We start from the raw sequence: 15,918 nt of genomic DNA, 5'->3' as shown, positions 1-15,918 counted from the left end.
GTGAGTGAAAAGCCACAGGATGTAGCTTTTCGTCATTACCTCGTTGTGATAGAATGCTTCCCAATGCAAAATCCGATGTGTCCGCTTCGATGATGAATGGTTTTTCTAGATCAACGTGAGCTAGAATCGGAGCCGATGTAAATGCCTGTTTAAGATTCTCAAAAGCCATGTCTGCTTCTTCAGACCAAACGAACGATTGTCCCTTCCTAGTAAGTTGTGTAAGAGGCAAAACGAGCTTTGAGTAATCCTTTATAAACTTCCGGTAAAAATTGGCAAAGCCTAGAAAGCATTGCACATCCCACACCGAACGCGGAGTCTGCCATTCTACCACCGTTTTGACCTTAGCTGGGTCCATGGAGATGCCTTCTGAGGAAATGACATAGCCGAGAAATTCCACCTGGTTGCACCCGAAACTACATTTTTCTAGCTTTGCATAAAGACCATGTTCTCGAAGTCATTTTAGTACTAACAGTACATGAGAAGCATGCTCTTCTTGGGTCTTCGAGTAAACCAGTAGATCATCCAAATAGATGATTAGACACACATCCAAGAGATCTCGGAAAATATCATTTGCCATGTGCTGGAAGACTGTTGGCGCATTAGTAAGGCCGAACGGCATGACCGTATACTCGAAGTGCCCATATCTGGTGTGGAACGCGGTCTTCCATTCATCTCCTGGTCGGATCTGTACGAGGTTATAGGCTCCCCGTAAGTCGATCTTCGTGAAGAACCTGGCATCATTGATCCATTCTAAAAGACTTGAGATAAGGGGGAGTGCATACCTATTTCGGATTGTAACCTTATTCAAGCCACGATAATCTACAACGAGCCGAAGTGAGCCATCCTTTTTCTTGACGAAGAAAATGGGTGCGCCGGCTAGAGATTTCGAATGTCGTATGAAACCATTCTCCAAATTCTCCTCTATATAGGCTCGAAGGACTTCCAGTTCGGTTGGTGACAGATTGTAGATCGGTCCCCATGGTGGCTCTTTCCCCGGTTGTAAATCGATGGGGCAATCATATGGTCGATGGTGAGGAAGCGTATTGGCTTGTACTTTATCAAACACATCGGCATACTAACGATACTTCTCTGGAAGTTGAACGGTGGATTCCTCTTTAGTGGTGCTGGAGGGTTTTACTGATATTGCGAAGAGGAACATTTCTTCCTTGCATCCTTCCTCACGCAACTGATGTAGTGAAATCGTTGCAATCTCATGAGTAGACCCTTGGGCTTTTCGATGACGGATTTCTCTTGTCCGCCAATCTATGTCTGGGTTATGTAATTCGAACCATGGTAATCCTAGGACAATGGGGTGTTCTGGGATGCTAATTATATTAAATGATATGACACATGCTAGATTATCTAGGACAATATTAACGGGCTCTGACTCTTCTATGATATTTCCTGAGGCAATGGGACGACCATCGACAACTACTACAAGGGTAGGACACGGGAGTTTTCTGAGAGATATCTGATGAGATTGGGCAAATTTCCTATCCATGAAGCAAGAATTAGCTCCGGAATCTAGAAGTGCTAAGACATGTACTGGAGGAGTACTTTTTGTACTAACTGTTACTTGGGCTACGAACACATTGCTAACTTGCTTAGAGGGAATGGAACCACTAATGGGCTGCACAGATCTAGGGCTGTCCAACCAAACGGCTCCTATTTTGGTTGGACTTAGTCGTTTAACTCTTCTTCTAACTGACTAAGGACATCAAATTTGTTCGCTAGATTTGGGCTATTAGTACTATTAGGACTATCAGATATCCCTACTGAAATAGACTCGGGTTTAGTACAATCAAAACTAGCAACTATTTGGTTTACCTGCCTTCTTAGCCTATGGGGACAGTTTACCGCGATATGCCCTGGTCCACCACAATAAAGACATAGTCGGTTTGCTCGACGTCGTTGCTTTTCTTCTTCCGATAGCGGTCCACGACGACGTGTGGTGTCAATTTCCATCAGAGTTGGAGTACTTGCTGGAGGCGCATTATATGACTCCCTAGGAAAAGGTTTTGCTACCATTGAGGCATAGGTAGGCTCTGATCTTGCCCTCGGAATCTGGAATTGTCGTTCCGAACGTCGTTCGAAGAGGCGGTTTTCGCATCTCACCGCGCGACTAATTGCTTCTGTTAATGACTTTGGCTATTCGGGGAAGGTCAAGAGTAAATCCTTGACATCGTTGCGTAAGCCATAACGGAATTGCTCCATCAATGCGTGATCATCCCAAGGGATATCGGCTACGAGTAGGCGGAAATCTGCAGCGTATGCGGAAGCTAGACGATCACCTTGGCGTAATCGCCGGATTTTGTTGATTGCAGTCCTTATGCTGTCAGTATCTCCAAAACATGCCTTAAACTCACTTATAAATTCTTCAAAATTGTTTAATAATGGAGAATCCTTTTCCAATAATGGAGCAAACCATGCTAACGTTGAGCCACTAAGGAGAGTGCCTACTAGTCCCACTCGTGATGCATCGGTGGGATATCGAGAAGGATGCATTTGTATCACTACACGTACCTGATTCAAAAACCCTCTAAACTGTGATCGGGTCCCATCAAATTTTGTAGGAAGACCGATCTTGGGTTCTTTGTGTATCCCTTGAGTGCTTGATCCTTGTTGTTGTAATGATATGATAGTCGCTTCGAGTTGTTGTACACGTAGTGTCAGCTCCCCATGTTGTTGTTGTTTTTCCAGCACTATTTGTTGAAGATCCCCCAACAAGCAATGATTTTCTTGTTCTAGTGCTACAAATTTCTCTTTTAAGCACTGGAGCTCCGAGAAAACAGATTAGTATTCCTGAGCGCTAACAGTTTCCATTTTACTAGGGAGGATAAGAGGATTAATAAGAAGATAAAAGGAAAAGGAGGAAAGGAAGAGGAATAAGAGATTAGTAGGAAATGAGAGAGACAGAAGGTAGAGAAATCAGTTCAAACTATCAGGAACAGTACGAAGACAAAGAAGGAATTAGTACTAAAAGAAGTATTAGTACTAAGAGAGGTGAAGAACTCTCGAGAGAAGGAAAGAGTGAGTGAGAGGGAGAGAGAGAGAGAGAGAGAGAGAGTGAGTGATGATAAGAAGAGATATATATTAAGTGAAGAAAATGTACAGTAGCTAGAAGGCTTAAGACTGGCGTTGAACCGATTTGGTTCGAAATAATGCCTCGTGCCTCCTTTTATAGTGTTCTAAGGAATACTCCTGAAATTTCTAGAATGTTCCAGAGAAATCTGGAATATACATCAATTTTCTATAATAAAACATAAATGAAAATAATATTTTACGTATTACATTGTATGGTGTAATGGTCAAGAGCTCGACCCATGTAGCATAAGGTCATGGGTTCGAGTCTTGCCATATCATGACAGTTGACACGCTTCGCATACTCGGTCGACTCGTTTCGACTCGAATGTCGGAAGTCCGATGACAACTCTCTTGGTTTGCATCGCTCGTAGCCGTTGGAGGTTTATGTGGCCAATTCTCTTGTGCCACAACTCGATGCTTGTCTCGGTTTTGAGACTTTTAGTGTACATTGCCGATTTCACCTCGTTTGAATCAAGGATGAACATTCGGTCATCTCTCCGCCCCTTAGCTATGAGTCGGCCATCTTTCTCAATGAAACAACCTTCATTGTTGAAGCGGACTTGCATGCCTTGCTCCACAATTTGGCCGACGGAGACCAAATTCTTCATTATTGTGGGCACATGCAAGACATTCTTGATGCAAGTTTGTTCGCCTTCTTTCCCAAATGGGAAATTGCTGATGTGTCGAATGGGGTGCTTGGTGTCGTCTCCCGTCTCAATGTAGTCGGGTCGATCCGGTGTACGCAAGTCATTGAACCACTCCTTGTGGGATGTCATGTGATGTGAGGCGCCGGAATCGACGAACCACACGTCTTCCGAATTGGAGGTGCTTGCGGAGTTGGAGGCCGTCATAGAGTTCGCTCTATGCCTCATTACGAACATTCCGCCACGGTCTCCGTAGTCGGAATTTGATGCGTGATTCATGAACAATCCGCTACGATTGTCATAGTCGGAGTTCGATGCGTAGTTTGTGAGTTGTTGACTTGTTGACACCGACTCACTTCTCTTTTTCCAACACTCCGCCTCGTAGTGGCTGACTTTGCTTCTGTGAAGGTTTGAGTTCCCTTCGTGTGATGGGTCGAATTGACCTCTTCTACCACCGTGACCTCCTCCTCGGCCACCGTCCGAATTCGAGAAGAACATTTTTCCTTCCAACGTCTTGCTTTTGGTTCGAACATGGTTCTCTTCGACCAATAGCATTGATTGAAGGTCAAAAAACGAGGGAGGGTTTTCCCTCGCCAAGATTGTCGTCCTCAACGAGTCGAATCGTTGTGAGAGGCCACCCGAGCATACTTGAACCATCTCGTCTTCGTCGACGTTTATTTTGATGGAGCCAAGCGAGTCGCAAATGCTCTTGATCTTGGTGGTGTAGTTCGACACGGACATGTCTTTTTGCCGAATGTTGTTCAACTCTTGTCGGAGTTGAAGCTTTCGGGCAGTTGTGTTGGCGGCAAACATTTTCTTTAAGTTCTCCTACGCCTCTTTGGGCGTCTTGGCGTCTCGAATGTGGCTAAGCATGTGGTCGTGGACACATGTTGCCAAGCAATACATGACTCAACTTGCCGCTTGCTCCCATGTTGCATAGTCGGCATTTTTCGAGTCGGGTTGATTTTCTTGTGCGTCGTTGATGTAGCTCCAATACCCTTGGCCGACAAAGTATTGGGTCATCTTGTACTCCCAAGATGAATAATTGCTCTGGTCTATCTTTTCGTTATGGAGCGAGCTACCCATTTGTGTGTTCATGTTGACTATGTCTTCTCTTCTTTTGTTTTTCTTCCTTCGATCACGTGTACGTGCTACGTAGCGGCACTACGGTAGCGAATGGCCGGAATTTGTCGTCGGCGTTTCGAACACACAATTACGAAGAGTTGGGTGGGCTTAGTGGATGTGCTAAACCACACGCTCTGATACCATGTTAAGAATTAGGTAAGTAATTAAGTAAGGGTTAATTAGTACCTAATTTTGTGATTAGTTGATAAGCGAAAGATTAAGTGATATGTGTGTGTATGTGTGAGAGGAAGAGAGAGAGAGAGAGAGAGACACTTATGAACAACACAATATGGGGGATGAGTAAGTATATTAAATTAGCATTATTATCATCAAATACAAAAATACCCACAATGAGGTTTATATACATCTCATGTGCAAAGGTGCACATGCGTGAGTAGAATATAGGTACTAATGTGTAAGTCCTATATTAAATGTACTTAGGAGTGGAGGATCTAGAATATCCCACTTAAGTACAAGGTCCTATTTAAGGCGTTATAGTCAACACTTCTAACTAGATTCTATCTAGGTAATTACGAAGTTACATTGTTGACTAACTAACTAAACTAAGTTGAGCTTGATCTCTCAACACATAGTGATGACACGGGGATGTCACCCTCTCTTAGAGTGACATATAACATGTACAATGAATGTACCTTCGGACCTCAAACAAGTAGGAGTTTCCCCCTGTGAAGTGTCCACCCTCCTGACGAGAAGTCGGCATGGATGTATGTCGTCTTCATCTAACTATCTGATTGAGATCAACAATCGGGTGAGCTTAAGTACGTGTCGGCCATTGGGTAGTACTAGGGTAGAGCCACCTGGAAGGTTGAGCTCTACCGTGCCGATGTCAATTATGGCATAGTGTTGCAAATTGTCGACTCGAACTCAAACAAAGTGTCGGACTGAATATGGCCAAGATTGTGATTTGTGAGGAGCCACGTGATATGATGCACCCGAATCAAGAAGCCAAGTGGTAAACTCTTCAGTCATATGCAAAACTTTTGATTCGACTGAGTTCTCGATGGACAATATGTTTGGGTTGTCTAGCAAATATTTCAAATGATGAGCTGACCAAATTTACTTCCTCTTGTCGGGTGCCCTTTTGATCCGCTCTCTGAGCTTTGTCATTTTTTGCCTTAAGGGTGCGGCATTCGGCCTTTATTTGTCAAGTTTCTTACAGTAGTTGCAAACTTGCATGTCCGATTGTCCCTAGACTTGCTCGGGCTTCAAGCATCTGTCGAAGTTTGGAAGAACTTCTTTCCCCGTTGTTCGGTCAGTCAACCGAACTTTGTACTACAAAACCGTCTTTTGCCGAATCATGAAAAAATGATCTTCTCCAAGCGCCTTCAGTCAAAATTGAGCTCTTAGCTTTGGAGTAACTCATGGTTGTTCTTGATGCATTGCACACAGTGGTGACAAACATTTCCCAATAGGGGGGCAGACTGCCCATCAATACAAGAGCTTTCAGCTCATCTTCTATGCTCATCCCATGTGCCCAGAGTTGGGAATTTATGCTTTCATATTCATTTATATGTGCCTGGATTGAATCAGATTCTTTCATTTGAAGATTGTAAAGGCGCTGAATTAGATCAATCTTTGTGGCGGCGAACTTTTTTTAATAGGTGTTTGACAATGTCTTCCATAATTTAAAGGCAAACAGACATGTCTACATCGTATAGTACACGGATTCGGACAGGTGCATCTGAATAGTTGCTCGAACAATCCGGTCAAGTTTCGTCCACTCATTTGGCTTGAACTCTTTTGGAGCTTCTTTGTATTCAATCGGATTAATTTGACCTTTGACAATCAAGTAATCCTACATTCGTTCTTTCTAGAAGTTGAAGTGTGAACTGTCGAACTTCCGGAGACTCATCTCTGATGAGCTAGATGTAGATGCCATTACTATTTGTGTTAGTTGGTTGAGGTTCGTTAGATATAATCAATGATCAGCCCCAAGTTGTAAATCTATCCCCATATGTGCTCTTAGAGTGCACATTTTGTGATAGCGCCCCAAATGAGGAGCGGCTAGTGTGGAACTCGACCATATGGGTCGATAAGGTGTTAATCTAGGAAACCGTAGATGCGTAGGACACAATATATTTAGGAAAGAGAGAAATAGATAAAAGGATTGGCTAATCAAGTCAGCTAGAATATTTTGTGGGCAAGTTACGATGTACTTAGTCTTGAAGTATGCGTCATTGACTTCAAGATAAGTATTATCTAGCACTAGCCTGTACCTAGGGAGTTGGGTCATATTAAATGACAAGTCAGTTGACAGAAAAGGAATATCTCCACTACTGTCAACTGACTTGCACATTTATACTAAGACCAAACATAGATTATAAGTCACTTTTCTCACACAGTGGTGAGATTGATCATTAGTCCCCACTAATTTTGTAGTGAGCCGGTCCATATCCTATCTAAGCTCTAAGGTGTGAGCGCATGGGAAAACTACCATTTTGAACTACTCTCATATGTAATAGAAATTCTGTTTTCATATATCCATCTCTGCAGTTGTAACTCTATATACCTATCTACTCGATTCTCAATATTTCTAATATGGTATCAGAGCGAAGAGGTTGATCTAGATTAGGTATATACGGGTAGTTGCTGTCTAGCAACAGAGAGAACTAGAGAGAGAGAGAGAGACAGAGACAGAGTATCAATGGCCTTGTCCACGAATGTTGCAGCTACTCCATTGCGCATTCGCCCACCTCCATTGTCTGATGGAAAGCTAGATGGAACCAACTACACTCTATGGAAGTTCAAAATGTCTGCCATTTTGGATTCCTACGAGTTGTTGGAAACAATCATGGGACCCACAGGGGGAGACCCTGAGCCCATGGCAACCTTTGACCCTGCACACCCTACCACATCAATTCCTCCAAATGCTGATCTACTTCGAGCCTGGAAGAGAAGGAATGCTGATGCGCTATGTACCATAGTCACTGGTGTATGTGACTCCGTACTAACACTAGTGCAACATACAACTAGGGCACATGAAGCTTGGAGCATATTGGCCAGCCAGTATGAGACCCGAAACTATACAAGGATACAAAACCTCGAAAATCAGCTTGCTGCAGAGAAGCTCGCTGATGGAGAGAAAGTAGAATCCTTTGTAAAAAGGATTAAGGATCTTCAAGATCAGCTGGCGGCTGTTGGAGTAGTCGTCTCTCAAGAGGATATGGCTCGTCGGTGCATTCGAGTACTTCCTTTCAAGTATGATGGCATTGTGACAGCATTGAACACTCAGGTTCGACCCACTCCTTTAAAATTTGATGAACTAAGTGCAATGCTGCTTGAAGAGGAGCTTCGGCTGAAGATAAGAGAAGAAAGGGAAGATTCAGCATTTGTCTCTAGGACTAAGGGTGAAGGGGCATCCAATTCAAACAATGCGAATAGGATACCGAAGAAGAAGAAGTTCAATGGATCGTGTTTCTACTGTGACAAGAAGGGTCACACAATCAAGGATTGTCGAAAGAAGATGGCGGATGAGAAGAATGGTTCTAATAAGACTTCTTGGAGAGAGCCCGAGTCCGCTAACAATGTCGTAGATGAACTTGAGTTATGGGTCGCAACTGAAGAAGCGTGTTCTTCAGTTGACACTCAAGTTGTTGATGAGTCTTGGATTCTCGATAGTGGAGCATCCCGACATATGACCAGTAATCGTGACTGGTACAGTTCTTGGACACCTCTACAAGAGCCCATCAATGTTGTGGTCGGGAACAATGCTCGATGTCCGGCCAAAGGAACCGGAACCGTCTCCCTCAAAGCAACGACCGGTGGGACAAAGCATCTCTCTCAAGTGTTGTACGTGCCAGATCTGAAGAAGAATCTACTGTCCATTTCTGCACTGACTGACAAGGGTCTTGATGTTCGATTCAAGAAGTCGGGTGCAGAAATAACAGATTCTGCTGGCAAGGTTGTAGGAATAGGGGTGAGGCGCAACAATCTCTATGAGCTGAGCGCGTTTACCATTTCTACTGACCACAGCACAAGTACCAACACAAAGCAATGGCATGAGAGATTTGGGCATCTCAACGTTGCTGTGTTGAAGGAGATGAAGAAGTCGAATATGGTAGTTGGGTTGCCAACCCTATCTGACTTAAGTCATGTTTGTGATGCTTGTATGATGGGCAAGCATCAAAGATCAGCCATTCCAAAAGAGAGTCAAAATCGGGCAAAGACTCCTCTACAGCTAATACACATTGACCTCTCTGGAAAAATGGTGACTCCTGCAATGGGTGGATCTCTCTACTATATGATAATAGTCGACGACTTCAGCAGAAAGATGTGGGTTTACTTCCTTCGGGAGAAGGCTGAAGCTTTTAAAATCTTCAAAAGATGGCATAAGTTTGTCGAGCGAGAGTCTGGAAAGTTAGTGAAGGAGCTACGCTCTGATCGAGGTGGAGAATTCTTATCAATAGAATTCTGTGAGTATTGCAAAGAGCATGGAATTAAGCGCCAACTTACAACTGCCTACACCCCACAACAAAATGGCGTTGTCGAACGTCGAAATCGAACAGTTGTTGAGATGGCTAGGTGTATGTTGAAGGCACAAGCGCTGCCCGACCCATTCTGGGCTGAAGCAGTGAACACAGCAGTTTACATCCTCAATCGGAGCTACACGAAGGCACTTCAAGGGAAAACACCCCAAGAAGCTTATTCAGGCAAGAAACCTTCAGGGCTGCACTTCAGAACCTTTGGGTGTATGTGCTACGCACATATTCCAGATGTGAGCAGAAAGAAGTTGGATGCTAAAAGCAAAAAGTGTATCTTTCTCGGATATAGTGAAGAGTCAAAGGCCTATCGACTCTACGATCCAGAGGCAAGAAAGATATTGACAAGCCGCGATGTGGTGTTCGATGAGGAACAACCACAGCTAGCTGAGAACAACGATTCTCAAGTTATCTCATCAACTGAAGAAGTATTTTACCCAATCCCGACCCATTATCCAAAAAAGGAAGCTGAACCATCTGATGGTAATGGTTCACTAGTTCAGCCTATGCCAGTCCCACATGTAAAGAAAATACCTAAGTGGGCTCAACAACTCTTCAATGATCATACTCCTAAAGTTGAGTTTCCTGAAACTTCAACTGATGGATTACGAAGATCAAGAAGAATACAGGAGCAAGGAAGAACCTCTGACCACATTGTCAACATGGCTCTGATGGTGGACATCATAGGCTCAGTGAGTGAGCCGACCTCGGTGGAGGAAGCTATGGCCGACCCGAAGTGGAAAGAGGCGATGATATCAGAATATGATAGCATCATGAAAAATGACACATGGGAGTTGGTAGAGAGGCCAACAAAGAAGAAGGTGATAGGCACGAAGTGGGTATGGAAAGTAAAGTATAAAGCCGATGGCTCTTTGGAGAAATTCAAGGCCATGCTAGTAGCGCAAGGATACTCCCAAATTGAAGGGTTCGATGTACAAGAAACATTTGCCCCGACAGCTCGCATGACAACAATTCGAATGGTCATAGCGTTGGCTGCTTCAAGAGGATGGCCGATTTATCAAATGGATGTCAAATCAGCATTTCTGAATGGGCATCTCAAGGAGGAGGTATATGTGACACAACCACCAGGGTTTGAGATACCGAATTCAGAAAACAAAGTTTGCAAGCTGAAGAAGGCACTATATGGTCTAAAGCAAGCACCAAGAGCTTGGAACAAGAGGATAGACAACTTCTTACGATCAATCGACTTTAAGCAATGTGCTTCGGATGCAAGTATGTATGTCAAAATGAAGGACGGGAAACAAGTCATCATTATCATTTACGTGGATGATCTAGTACTTACTGGTGACCATGAAGAGTGCATTGGCCAAACACAAGAGTGTTTGAAAACTGAGTTTGAAATGACAGACTTGGGGATTCTACACTACTTCCTTGGAATTGAGGTTTGGCAAACCTCGGACGGCATCTTCATGTCACAAAGAAAGTATGCAACAGAGATCTTGAAGACCTTCGGGATGATGGACAGCAAGTCGAAGTCGACTCCAATGGAGTCAAACTGCAAGCTATCCCAAGAAGACTCATCACCAATGGTTGACATAAGGAAGTATAGACAACTAGTAGGAAGTCTAATTTTCCTATGCAACACTAGGCCGGATATTTGTTTTGCAGTCAATGTGGTGAGTCGATTCAGCAACAAGCCGAAGGAGACTCATTGGAAAGCTGCTCTACGTGTATTAAAGTACATTGTGGGTACTTTAAATTATGGAATCTTCTACAAGCCAACAATTGACCAACTTAGTGGATATTGCGACTCCGATTGGGCTGGAGATAGTGATTCCAGAAAATCAGTTTCTGGATATTGTTTTTCAATAGGATCTGGAGCTGTTTCATGGAGTAGTAAAAAACAACCAACAATGGCACTATCTTCAACGGAGGCAGAATACAAAGCAGCATGCATAGCGGCATGCGAGGTAGTTTGGCTAAGAAGAATCCTTATGGATGTGGCAGTCCCAATAAGGACGGCAACGGTATTGAGGTGTGACAATCAGAGTTGCATGGCCATTGCCAAGAACCCCGTATTTCATGCACGTACTAAACACATAGAGATTCAGTATCACTATGTGCGGGAGCTAATAAATGATGAGATTGTGGAGCTTGAGTACTGTCCAACATCAGAAAATGCTGCAGATATCTTCACAAAGGCGCTTGGAGCAGAACAGTTGCAACAACACCTTCGACGACTAGGTGTTGGCCCAATTCCAAGTGAACTCAATGGGTTGATCATTGAGGGGGCGTGTTAGATATAATCAATGATCAGCCCCAAGTTGTAAATCTATCCCCATATGTGCTCTTAGAGTGCACATTTTGTGATAGCGCCCCAAATGAGGAGCGGCTAGTGTGGAACTCGACCATATGGGTCGATAAGGTGTTAATCTAGGAAACCGTAGATGCGTAGGACACAATATATTTAGGAAAGAGAGAAATAGATAAAAGGATTGGCTAATCAAGTCAGCTAGAATATTTTGTGGGCAAGTTACGATGTACTTAGTCTTGAAGTATGCGTCATTGACTTCAAGATAAGTATTATCTAGCACTAGCCTGTACCTAGGGAGTTGGGTCATATTAAATGACAAGTCAGTTGACAGAAAAGGAATATCTCCACTACTGTCAACTGACTTGCACATTTATACTAAGACCAAACATAGATTATAAGTCACTTTTCTCACACAGTGGTGAGATTGATCATTAGTCCCCACTAATTTTGTAGTGAGCCGGTCCATATCCTATCTAAGCTCTAAGGTGTGAACGCATGGGAAAACTACCATTTTGAACTACTCTCATATGTAATAGAAATTCTGTTTTCATATATCCATCTCTGCAGTTGTAACTCTATATACCTATCTACTCGATTCTCAATATTTCTAATACTATCTAGGGTTGGCTACAATCGGTCAAAGGATGCAACCTGCTAATCCACCCAGAATTGATTTAGCCAAATCGGACACGAACTGGATCAGTTAGCTAGCTAGCCCAGCCTAGAGTGACTACAATCGAATTGGAGTAGAGTAAACTGGTCTATTCCAATTTTTCCTAGTCAAATTTGGCATGGATTTGCCGATTGAGTTGCCGATTATAATTTCGAATGGCAATAGGATTGCCACACCTACTTGAAGTGGCTATTGTGAGTCGAGGGACAGAGTTGATTGGTCTTCCCAAACCTTGCCTAGTCTGATTGAGCACGGTTATTGCCGATCTGAATTCTTAGTGTTGATTTTATCTTTGATCCTGCATGAAGTGGCTATAGCAAATAGAGAGACAGAGTCGGATGGTCGTCCTGAAAGTTTCTTAGCCGAATTATGCACAGATGAGGTCGATCAACGTGTCGATCACGGGTGAAGCACGAAAGGTGTCGATTAGGTCAAGACTCCACTCTAAATGGCTACGACCATAGAAAAGGGGTACAGCCAGCTGGCCTACTTGAAGAATGGTCTAGCTCAATAGAGTGCAAGTCGGCAATGTATCTAAATTCTCTTCATAGAATGTGATCTTGATAGTTGCCGATCAGGAGATTTCTGTTCGACAGAAATTTTGAGTCTGTTCTAACAAATCTAATCAACTTGAAGTCTTTAGGAAGTGTATAACGAGAGTGTTGGTGAAGAAAAGCAATGGTCGGCAACAAAATGAAGAACCTTCGATTTGGTACCAGATGTTGGAAACTAAGGCCATCAGTGTGGAATGCAAACAACATTTAGGTTAAAGAGCAGCAAGTTGGTGTAAACAACATCAACAAGAAGAACAAATTGAGAAACCAAGACAACTAAAACTGAAAACTTGAGAGAGAGAGAGAGAGAGAGATTATGTCATCATCTTCGAAGGTCAAATATGACCTATGAGACCAAAAATATTACATTTCACGTGATATGTGTGAAAGTGAGTAGTGACTCTCGATGTTCAAGAACTTTACCAATGAATGTTGCAATCGAGAGTGCACATTGTGGTTGTGAGAGAAATTCATGCAAGGATTGGGCTCAGTCGAAGAGATATGGTAGCATGGTCGAATATTATCAAAGGTTGAGCATTGTATCAAAGTGTGATACTCAAACTCGGCTTGTTTGGGGCAAAGTGTGCATAGCCGACCACTCTCATCACTTGTGCCCCAACGCCCCATCTCACATCGCAATGCATGTGAGCTAAGTCACATGGAAGCAATGGTTCGAATGGAAGATAATGGGATGGGCTCTAACATGTATCGATGTGTACGGTTTCCCCGTTCTGCGAAGAAATGGTTTTGTAGTTAGGTGCAACATGTGCAGTATAATGTGTGAAGTGTGAGCCTCCACATTTGTCCCATGTCATGATACATTGGCGTTGCAAAAAGGCCTCATTTATAGAGGAATCTTGTGATGCATCATGAAGCAAGTGTCTCGCATCCCATCTACCAAACCATTTTTCTATATCTTGATCCAACTAAAACACAAAATTTTGCTTTTATTCGTCTTTTGGATCTTTTCGCTTGCTTCCCATGCAATTCTAGGAAGTCGATATGAGGGACTCTTTTGAACCTTGCATGTATTCAACAACCCTTTCCATGGCCATGATCTCAATGGGAAGCGATCAAGTCTCAAGGAAGAGGAGAGTGTAGAGAGAGGCACAATAGAGTAACTATATTATTCAAAACACAGAGTTACAAAGAATGGCGGCAACAACAACTTTGAACTAGGTTACAAGTTCAATTATATACAATTAAGCTAGGGCAACTGCCCTTTAGTCTAATTACAAAAATGTCCTAAACCTAGTCTATCCAAGTGGGACAGTGTGAATACGACCAATATGCACCCATATTCGACACTCCTCGCCTCTCTCATAACCCACTCTTTTGATAATCTCCTCTCCTCTCTCATAGAGACGTCTCTTTGTCATTTTAGGTCTCTTCTTTCTTGTACTTATTTGAGGTTTATTGTAGAATCTTATGAACCTCTTTTCATATATGAGCCTTCCTGTCTACATGATATCATCAACCCATTAATCTACCTTCTTTGATTATCACCTCCCTCATCTCTCATCATTGATTTTCTTTGGCATGCCCACTCCCTTCCCTCTTGTGCTTATGCTCTTTCTTAATCTCATACATGTCATTATGGTGCCCATAGTATCATGAGTTGTGTGCCTTGAGACGCTTTGTGGTGGGGTTGTGCGAAGCAAACTCTAGCATAACAATGTTTTCTAGGAGCACATTTTATTGTAATTATCTGTGTGAATTATCTAGGTACACTAAGAACTAGATTATGAAATTTGGCTAGTTCTCAAGTGTAAACGTTAGATATTCTTATGACATAATCATACTCATGTGGATGTCTATCACTAGACTCAAGCAACCACATTTAATGTGATAGTCCCTTGAGGACTTGTATATAAAGCCCACTTGACTTCTTGTGTTTAGTTCATGATTTTTAGTTTTCTCTTCAATGCAAAATAATTTGTCATCCCCCCTCTTATGTACACACTTATTCTCACATATGGACTACACTTCCGCACCCATGTCTTCAAGAGTTAGCATTCTTTACACCCTTATACCCAATGAAGAGAGAAGAAAATTGGAGTCTCACTCACAAAAGTGAATTTTTATTGACTATAATTACAATGGAAACATTGGCTATAGACTATGGGACCCTAAGACAAGACAATTTGTTCAAAGTTTGGACATTATTATTAGAGGTGTGCAAGAAGATGAATCTGAGAGAGAATGCACTCTGCCTTTCCGGGAACATCGCAAACTTCTTTGAAGATTGATTTGTTATGATGTTATGGTGGTATATGGAGGACATAGAGGTGGTCAAAATGGGCCAGAGGGAAGATCATCTTGAGCTATTGTTTGCGCAATCTTAGATTATAGGAAAAGTTGTATCAATCTTAACTGGTACCAAGGTGTACTTAAAAGGTACACATTTATTTGTATCCGAAGATCGAACCCCAAAGGATCAAGAATGAAGAAACAAGCCTATGAAACTAGAAATGGAACTCAAAATGCATAGGAAGTGGTGAGTTATGCTACCTCAAGGTTGAAAATCATGTTATAGAATTGTAAAGGATGCCCATGGGTAAAAGTTTTGCCTAATTAAGTGATGTGACTCGCAACTTGGATATTATATTTCTCATTGAAACTTGGGAACATGAATTTAAGCATATACCTTATATTGATTGGTACATTATAAAATCTATATGGCCCCTCACTAGAAGTAATATTGGGCGAGGACGACTAGTGTGTATTTATGATGGGAGCTTGGAAAACTACATATGAGTATGTAAGTATGATGAATACAAAAGATATATCTGCCATGTTGGTACATTCCTCAAAAGATTGGAAAAGTGTTGGTTACGGAAGTAACACATATTTATTGTGAGGACTTTGAAAAGTAACATCCAACTACTATAATTAGTATGAACTAGATCATGATGATCCTTTTTCTAGTGAATGTGGTGATATTCCTACAAATGAGAAGATTGGAAAATTGTTGGTTATGGAAGATTTCAATGATAGGGTTGGATCACCATGTTGATGATAATGTAATGGTGTCAGATTTGATGCGTCAACTCAAAAAGATTGT

The sequence above is a fragment of the Azolla caroliniana genome, unplaced genomic scaffold (assembly GCF_043228905.1).
Source record: "Azolla caroliniana isolate FFs.n. ecotype wild unplaced genomic scaffold, voAzoCaro1.0.p SCAF_13, whole genome shotgun sequence".
NCBI classification, from domain to species: domain Eukaryota; kingdom Viridiplantae; phylum Streptophyta; class Polypodiopsida; order Salviniales; family Salviniaceae; genus Azolla; species Azolla caroliniana.
Note: the sequence above shows the minus strand (reverse complement) of the source record.